At 36.1% G+C, this 8684-nt stretch overlaps 1 pseudogene; it reads right to left on the bottom strand.

Annotated features, from left to right (window-relative positions):
• Positions 1–1683: 1683 nt before the first annotated feature.
• Positions 1684–2679, bottom strand: LOC111557767 (annotated as a pseudogene).
• Positions 2680–8684: the final 6005 nt, after the last annotated feature.

The following is an 8684-nucleotide window of genomic DNA, read 5'->3' on the forward strand; positions in this document are numbered from 1 at the left end:
GTTTCTATTTTATTCCATTGGTCCATGTGTCTGTTTTTGTTCCAGAAAAATTTTTTTTTAATGTATGTTTAATTTATAGAGAATGAGAGAGAGACAGAGTACAAGCCGGGGAGGAACAGAGAGAGAAGGAGACACAGAATCCAAAGCAGGCTCCAGGCTCTGAGCTGTCAGCCCAGAGAACTGGACATGGAGCTCAAACTCATGAGCCATGAGATCATGACCTGAGCTGAAGTCAGAAGCTTAAGTGACTGAGCCACCCAAGCTCCCCTATGCAGAAGCATTTCTGAATGGAGCCCATTAACTTTCCCCTTTGGCAAGAGAATCTCCAGACCTCCAGCACTCTAATGTCCATTTGCTGTCTGGTAGGTGGAAGAGAAAAACATCTCTCATTCTTTTTGGGTCTTCAAAGAAGCCAAAAGAAATCACAGATGGTTATTGTAATAGATTATTTTGCTACATTTTACATGATAAAATGTTTTAAAGTCTCATTGACTATAGTGCGTACTAAAACCTCAGAACCAGCCTTCAAAAAGGCAAGGAGTAGAAGGTTTTCTATAATCAGTGTGCCAAAGTATCCTTATATTGGAAGGTTTTTCATGGTCAACTTATGTGATTATCTTTAGCTATGGGTGATAGAGAGTCCTGGCATAGTGAACAGATGCATAACATTGTCAAGCTACTCAGCTTCTGAGTGTTGGTCTCTCATCTGCCCCTACCTGAAATGTTTATTGTGTGCATTAAATAAACTAGTGAGTCTGAAGTTGCTTGGTGGCTGATATGACCTCTGCAGTAAGGGTAAGAATAGTCATTTGGAATTGAAGACAACTTTTTTTTAAATGATCTGTGATTTTGTTTTTAATTATCCTAAGCCTTTTCACATAATTTACAAATTTGTGCTGATGATGTATCTTTTGTATTTTAATCCTTCTGATGAGTTGGCAAAAGCATTATTATCAGTCATACATATATGGTCATTCTACCATTGGGTTTTTGAATAGGTGTTTAGAAGACAATCCTGAATTATAACTTGGTCTGATTAAGTAAAGCATTTGGAAGCCAAGTTTGCTGCTGTATCTTGTCACACTGAATCTTAAAAACATCTGACCTTATAGATCACCTATAAAAATGTGAGAAATGTTAAGTATTCTGTATTTAATACTGTACATAAACCATACTAAAATGCCTTTCGTTAAGCAAAAGACAACTCTTTAGATGTAGGGAATTTTAATTAAACTGGTATAGTTAATACCAAAAAGATAAAGTGGACATTGGCAGCTTATCATCAGCCCTTGCCTTTCAAACGCAACTTGAAACACAACGGAGTCTTGCTGTTCTCTGAGACAGTGAAGGGATTTCCTCAGTATTTAAATACATTAATATAACCACTTATATAAATCTAAATATAAAACTAATCTCCTATAGGTTTAGAGATGACATTTACCGTCTGTGTGAAAAGCTGAACGTTGCTTATCAATTCCAGTCATATCTTCAGAAGGGGAAAACAGTGACAGCACCTGCTGAACCAGAATTACTATCAGAGTTCAAAAAGCTGATCATATGTTTTAACTACAAGCCAATATTACTTAAATCAGCACTGTCCAAAAAAAGTATTCTCTCAGCCGTTCATGGTCTGAATTCTGGTGTATGAGATCAATTTAAATACAGGACACATGAAAGAAGTCATCAGACATTTTTTTGTTGCTGTTGTTTTATAATAAATAAGGCAGAGGCCAACTGTTGCTCCTTAGTAGCTTTTTTTTTTTTTTTTTTGAGATAAGCTATCAAGTCTGCTCTTTCCCTTGCCTTCTTAATGACAGCAAAGATCATTTTTATTCCAGAGATGTACTTTCTGGGATTATCCAAATACTCCATCAGTGTCTCCTCTCTCCAGGTGATGCCTTTGTTCTTGTTGGCACCTGTGTACGAAAATCTAGGGGTCTGACCTGTCTTTTGCCCAAATAAACCATGGAGGTTTGGCCCAGACTGTGCTTCTCTCCCTTTTCCGTGGTATGGCACTGGGCACACTTCTGAACAAAAATCATCTTGCCTTCTCAACATCGCCCATTAAAATTTGCTCTTTTGACGTGTGTGAAATGAAGGTGACGGCTTGTAAGCTGGACGTCCCACTGTCTACTCAAGACAAATTTAATTTCAAATTCTGGTTCTGCCACTTACTAGATGTGGTTAAGTTTCTTTTCCGAGTCTTGAATTCCTCACCCGTAAGCTGAACATTCATTCAAAAAACATTTTGGTAGCTTACATACATAGCCAGATAATGTGTTAAGTGTTAGAAAATAACAATAATTATGATAATAATACTCACTGTGAACTCAAGTTTGTCTCGAGGAATAAATTACTTACTATAAGATCTGTTGCATTGTTTGGTGCATAGTAAGTGGAAGTAACTATTAATATATGAGTAATGTTTGTATCTTTGGTTCAGATACTTTCCTGGAACTGTAGATTTGTATATTGAACTGCCTACTTGCTCTCTTGGCTTGTATAATATAGATATTTCAAATTTAACACATCAAAATAACCCCATTTTTTTCCTTGTTTTCCTGCCATCGTCCTTATCTTCATAAATAGCAAAATCATCCTTTAATTTGTTTACTCATCCTTGACCTCCTGTTTTCTCTCACATGCTACATCCAGTTTTGCCAACAGATTCACCACCATTTTGTAAATAATGAAAGGAAGGCTTATAGAGTTTAAGAATTGTGTACATGATCCCACAGCTTGTAAAATAAGTAGGGACATCAGAATTCAAATTCAAGTCTTCTCATTTCCAGTCCATTGCTATTTCATTTTAATATTATGTATTTTTTAAAAGTTTATTTATTTATTTTGAGAGAGAGACAGAGAGAGCGAGCGAGCAGGGGAGAGGCAGAGAGAGAGAGAGAGAGAGAGAGAGGGAGAAAGAAAATCACAAGCACACTCTGAGTTATCAGCATGGAGCCCATTGTGGGGCTCAAACTCATGAACCACCAGATCATGACCTGAGGTGAAACTGAAAGTCGGATGCTTAACCAAGTTAGCCAGCCAAGCACCCCTAATATACTTTTTGTTATACTATTTTATGGTATTAGGGCATGAGTAAAGATTCTTCTTTATCATCTTGGTTAATTCAATAAACTAGCACATATTGATTTAATGCTCATAATTATCACCTCTCGCAAATACCAGAGGATATAAATGTAGCCAGAAAATTATGAAGACTATTCAAAGAAAACTGTTTGTTTCTGAAAATCCAGTTTCAATAGGAGGACAAAAGGAGGTTTATATTCTCACATAAATAGAGCTCTAATGGAGAGCAAGTTTTCAATGAGCCTGCAGTAGGAAGCTACTATCATACAAAACTGATGGCATCTTTCGGAATCTGTTAAAAGCAACAACATAAGTAATAGAGGGAATTGGAAGTCTCTTCAGATATCCATTCTGTCCAGTCATGAGGAAATCTCTGGGACATTAGGAATGGTAACGGTTTTGTTTTCAAGCAAAATAAACACTCTTCTCTGTTGCCAAACATTAGTCAGAAACCTAACAGGGAAAGAGTGAGGTGGAGAGAGAAAAACCAGAAAGAACTTATCTTTGCTGATGTAAAGAATGCTGAGTATAACTGCAGTATTAATTGCAGTAAAAAGGCACTAATTGGACTTGAATTTGGTGTTGAAAGCAGCAACTTTCTCTGTGATTTCTTAAACTCATATTTAAATGAAAATATGGTCACTCAAGAAAATGGTTTGATTAAAACTCTTCACTTTCGACATGGGTAATTACCACAATATATTTTTATTGCAGTCTCTTTGAATATTAGTTATCTATTTAATTTTATGATGCCTGTCACTGACATACCTAACTGCCAGAAGTTGATATGGTGATACACTTATCATTAGTGCTTACTGATGTGTGAATTAAACATTGGTATAAAAGATGCTTCTCACAGTTATGGAAATGTTCATTAAATTGGTAAGTATAAAAACGCTTCTTTTGAGCAATTTTTAATTTAAGCAGTTATAAATATATTACACATAAGGGTATTCTGATTCATGTATTTCGGGATAGAGGGAAAAATGACTTTGGCAGGTTCCCTCTTAGAGTCATCAAATAGGTGTCTGTTTTTCTAATTAAGTATTTTGACACAAACTTTGAATGTAATAAGGTAATATTAAAAGACTGTTTACAGAAATATAACTCATAAAGCCACAGGATGATGAGCTGCCAAAAAGGGATAATTTTTAACCCTTTAAAAATTATGGTATAGGGGTGCCTGGGTGGCGCAGTCGGTTAAGCATCCGACTTCAGCCAGGTCACGATCGCGGTCTGTGAGTTCGAGCCCCGCGTCGGGCTCTGGGCTGATGGCTCGGAGCCTGGAGCCTGTTTCCGATTCTGTGTCTCCCTCTCTCTCTGCCCCTCCCCCTTCATGCTCTGTCTCTCTCTGTCCCAAAACTAAATAAACGTTGAAAAAAAATTAAAAAAAAAATTATGGTATAGAGAATGGGGGAGAGGTGGTAGTGCAGTTGTGTTTCCTGTTGGTGGGAGCACATGTGTCTTCACCAGTGAGGGCTGTGGCTTTGGGGAGAGGGAGAGAATGACCCGCACTAGGAGAGGATTTGAAACCATGATAATGAAGTCCATTTTGAAAGTCACCAGAATGTTTAATCTAGAGAGAGAAAGGTATAGACGGATGTGTAGTCGTCTTAATTTTTTTTTTTTTTTCCCTGAGACAGACACTCTGGTTAGCTGATGTCTTTGCTATACTGGTTAGTAAAAATTCTGAATTTCACCACTGCCTCTGTCTACCACATGAGATTTCCCTCAAGTGTGTCTGAGGCTATTATAATGAGGGAGATTTTTTTTTTTTCACAGAGCTACTAAAAGATCTGTCAATTGAAAGGATCCGTTCTCCATTAAAGGCAGGAGGGATTATGAATAATGTTAATATATTTTTTCTGAATAGAAGTATACAGAAAAAATACTTAGAATATATACATATATTCCAGAAAAAATATGTTTTTGGAACGAGGAACTAAATGGAAGCAGGATTCACTAATAATTTGACAGTTATGTAAGGAGTAATGTATAAAACTTCTGTTGACTGGTGCCATATTTTCAATTTATTTAAAGAACTGTTGGTGTTCATTATAGACTGGCATTCTGGCTGTCCAGCGCCTACCTGCTCCTGCTCCTTAATACAACTTTGGTTGGATGGCATGTTTATTGGAAAACTACATAATAAAATCAAGTAGAACTTAAATGCCTGGGATACAGACTCTTAAGTTCATCCTAACTCTAAAATGCTATAATAAAATATCAAAAGAAAAGATGGTATTTGGATACCATGAAAATCAAAAACATCTTGATTGAAACTATTCAGCTAGCCAATTGATCTGTTTTTGTATGTGTCTTGAAATTAAGACAAAATGATTATAGCTACAGACTAATTACCAGAAAGAACAGGCAGTAAAATTTATGCACTGTTCTTCCCATTTGGACTGTCTCTCAAAAGATTAGTATTAATCCTTGATTATAGAATCTTCCAAATGAAAATGATTGCATTTTTGACTTTTAGAATGAGATTTTTAAAAATTGTGAAGTTGATATCCAAGGTGGAGAACCAACATTTTCTTTTATTATTAAAGTTACTTGTGATTTCTAATTAAGACAGAGGCAGTTTGCTGAAGATTGTGTGAAATGTAAATACGTAAATTTTATAGTCAGCCTTTCATTTTAAACCATTAAACTATGTAAGTAATATTTTTTTTTTAAATAAAATTACTCCTTGTAAAATGTTCCAATCAAACCCATGGGGTAAATACTATACTCTTTGTGTGTGTGTGTGTGTGTGTGTGTGTGTGTGTGTATCTGTTAGTGGCCGTGGATTTGCTATGGTTCGCTCGTACCTTTTGCTGGCCTGATGTTGCAATGGGTCAACAATTGGGATTGTCCTGTCATCTTGTCTTTGTTAATGCAGGGATCTCACTAGCTTAGGTCTTTAATATAATTCTCATTTAAGAACTTGGTCATGGCTCATGGTAATTATCCAAGAGCTAAAAAATTCAGTTTAAGACTTAGACTTGTTTGCTCTTCATTACCACATTAAGTAGGAAAACTGTGAAATATTAGAGATAAACTTATAAAGAAGGAAGCTATACCTACATGAAGAAAACTATAAAATCTGTTGAAATCCTTTAACCAATCTGAAAGACAGCATTCTCTTGGCTGGGAAGACTCAATAATATAAAATGTCAGTAATACCAGATTCATACATACACTTGATACAACTCCAGCTAGAATCCCAATATTTTTAAAACACTTTGGACAAAATTATACCATTTAAATGTGAAAGAATGAACAACATGGTTAGCCAAAAATGTTAGTAAAAGATGAACAGTGGGAATAAATTTGTTTTAACAGATATTAAAATATTAATATATTATTAATAAACAATACGGTATTAGTATAGTACCAGAAATATATACTGGAAGGAAAAAAAAGAAGCTCAAGTTAGTATATAAGGGATTTAATATATGGAAATTTTATGGGAACAAATTTTTTATGTAGTAAGTAGTTTTCATACAATTAGCTATTCATTTGGAAGAGTGTAAAAATGGGCTCTTTATTCCTTTTATCATATACAAGATACAAAACCCAACAGGAGTAAGGATTTATGCATTACAAATTCATTGAAATAAGTTAATTTTCTACCTTCTACCAGTTAAGTTGGTGAGATTTCCTTCTTCCCTCCCTTCTTTTCTTCTCTTTTCTTTTCCTTTTCTCTTTTCCTTTATTTTCATTTCTTTCCTTTTTCCTTCCTTCCTTCTTCCTTTTCTTTCTTTCTTTCTTTCTTTCTTTCTTTCTTTCTTTCTTTCTTTCTTTCTTTCTTTCTTTCTTTCATTCATTCATTCTGCCTTCCTGCCTTCCTTCCTCCCTTCCCTTCCCTTCCCTTCCCTTCCCTTCCCTTCCCTTCCCTTCCCTTCCCTTCCCTTCCCTTCTTCCTCTTTTTAAAATTTAAATTCCATTTAGTTAACATACAGTATAATATAAGTTTCAGGTGTACAATATGGTGATTCAACACTTCCATATAATATCCAGTGCCCATTACAAGTGCACTCCTTAATCCCCATCACTTATAGGGTTGTCCTAGCAACCCTACTGAACTTGTTTAATAACAACTGTTAATCACTGCATGAAAATTTCTGTTCTACACTACATTAATGGTTTGAAAATCTGGGGACTCTTTTCTTATTTTTCTCTGATCCTGTCTTGATTTGGCCCATCTACCAGTCTTCTTCATTTCCTACCCCTGTGATGCTGGTGGTTTTCTTGTCTTATGCCAAGCTTTTTCTTGCCTTAAGATTTGCCTTTAGGTTTTCTTCAACCCAAAGTTCTCTGTCCTGGCTCCTTCATACCTTCCTTCTCTCAGCTCAAATGTCATATCCTCAGAGATCTTTTCTGACCATCTACTCCAAAGTACTCCAAACTCCACTCCTGTCTCTATTCTTTTATTTGACTTATTTTCATAGCATTTATCATTACATGGAATTATCTTTCTCATTTGTTTGCTTGCTTGTTCTATGGCTCCCCTTAATCTTGTTGTCCTCCTCTCTCACTAGTATGTGAAGTCTAAGAAAGAAGATTTTTTTTTGGGGGGGGGTTAGCTTATTTCAGTTATTGCTGTATTCTCAGAGTATGGCAAATGCCTGGTGCATCATAGACATTCAATAGTTTTTTTGTTGAATGAATGAATGAGCTCTCATATTCCTCTCCCCATCAGCATTGGGTGGGCCTTGGGCAACCAGCTCAACCCAGGAGCTCTTGATCCTGCCCACTGGGAACTACAATAACAGCACCTGGTCTGGCTGGTGGACATGGTAACAGTGTGGAGCTTTAACAAGTTTAAAAAAGCTCAACTCACTCTGCTATTAAATGGAAATATTGGAATCTTAGACTTATTAATATTTTTGTGCTTAAAATCTGTGTTTATGCTTCAACAAGCCAGAATTGGAATGACTGGGCACCAAAATGAAACATTTTATTTTAAATTATTTTAATTACTTTGCCAAATGGAATAAGGTTTAAAAAATTTAAAGACAAGCACTTTCATTAGCTTAATCTATAGGCAGAATATCTGCTTTCTCTTATTTAAATACGTATTGCAGCTTAAATAATGGAATCAGTTGTTAACCTTAACTTATTTATTGTCATACAGGTCACTTTCTCTGTAAATGCATAGCATTATAAGTTCCAGAGGAAGCAATGTGGGATTCAAGATTCTACAAGGAGAATCAAGGAGAGTTGCCTGTAATAAATTTGGACATTTTTCGTTCTTTAAAACTATGTAAGTTTTAGACTTCTTAAGCTCATCCATATCATATTTTTCTCCTTCCAGGCACACAGAAGGATTATGTTTTCCCTCAGCCTTGCAATTGGGAAGGGCCATGTAACTAGTTCTGGCCAATGGGCTATGAGCACAAGAGACTTGTAATTTTGTCATGTAATCACTGGCTCGGGACCTGCAGCTCTCTCTTTCCCTTCCGTGGCGTCTCAGGAGGCTACACATTCCAGATGGTGCACACATAAGATGGGAGAACCTCTATAAACCGGGCTCCCTCAGTGACTCTCTGGTGACCTATGTGGAGTCTGTAGCATGGGTCCCTGAGTCACTGAGTCCCTAAATGACT

Source organism: Felis catus, chromosome A1 (genome assembly GCF_018350175.1).
Source record: "Felis catus isolate Fca126 chromosome A1, F.catus_Fca126_mat1.0, whole genome shotgun sequence".
In the NCBI taxonomy this organism is placed as follows: domain Eukaryota; kingdom Metazoa; phylum Chordata; class Mammalia; order Carnivora; family Felidae; genus Felis; species Felis catus.